We start from the raw sequence: 649 nt of genomic DNA, 5'->3' as shown, positions 1-649 counted from the left end.
CCGCTCACTTCTGCTCTCTGTGTCTCTCGCTCTCTTTCTCTCTCTCTCTCTCTCTCTCTCTCTCTCTCTGTCTCTCCCTGCAAAGTGTTTACTTCTGGTTTGGGTTGAGACAGGCTGTGCTTCTCTGTGATTTACTGTATGGTCTTTTTCTATTGTCAGAGACACAGAGGGTGGCCCAGGGCGCAGCAGGCTTGCATTGTCCCACTGATAAAACACTGTGTAATCAACTTGTTAGTAATTACTGTTACAGCATTGAGTAGAATTAAACCATTATATCAAGACTGAATCCCTTAGTGAGCAATCATCTTTGAGCTCAGTCTTAATTGGAGTAAAATGAATCGTTTACTTGAATTTTTCTTTATCCAAGACTCTTAATACAGCATTGCAAAATGTTTGATCAAACGCAGGTCGGTGGCTCTGTCCCCCATCTCGGGTAACAGCTACCATCCCCCTTCAACCACTTATGTGGATTGAGGCAGAGAGCCAGGCAAGTCTGCAGTCCAGAACAATCTGTAACCGTCTGATGCTTTACGATCATGATTCTGACTATATCATATGTGTCCTCCTTACCCTATCTCAAAGGAACAGTTGAACTGGGGAGGTGCAAGCATGAGAGCGAAAAACCTGGTGGATGGTTGTTTTTGGGTTC

The sequence above is a fragment of the Seriola lalandi genome, unplaced genomic scaffold, assembly GCF_002814215.2.
Source record: "Seriola lalandi dorsalis isolate HSWRI2012SDOR001 ecotype SW California unplaced genomic scaffold, Sedor1 jcf7180002054248, whole genome shotgun sequence".
In the NCBI taxonomy this organism is placed as follows: Eukaryota; Metazoa; Chordata; class Actinopteri; order Carangiformes; family Carangidae; genus Seriola; species Seriola lalandi.
The sequence above is the reverse complement of the archived record's forward strand: the minus strand, read 5'-3'. Positions refer to the sequence as shown.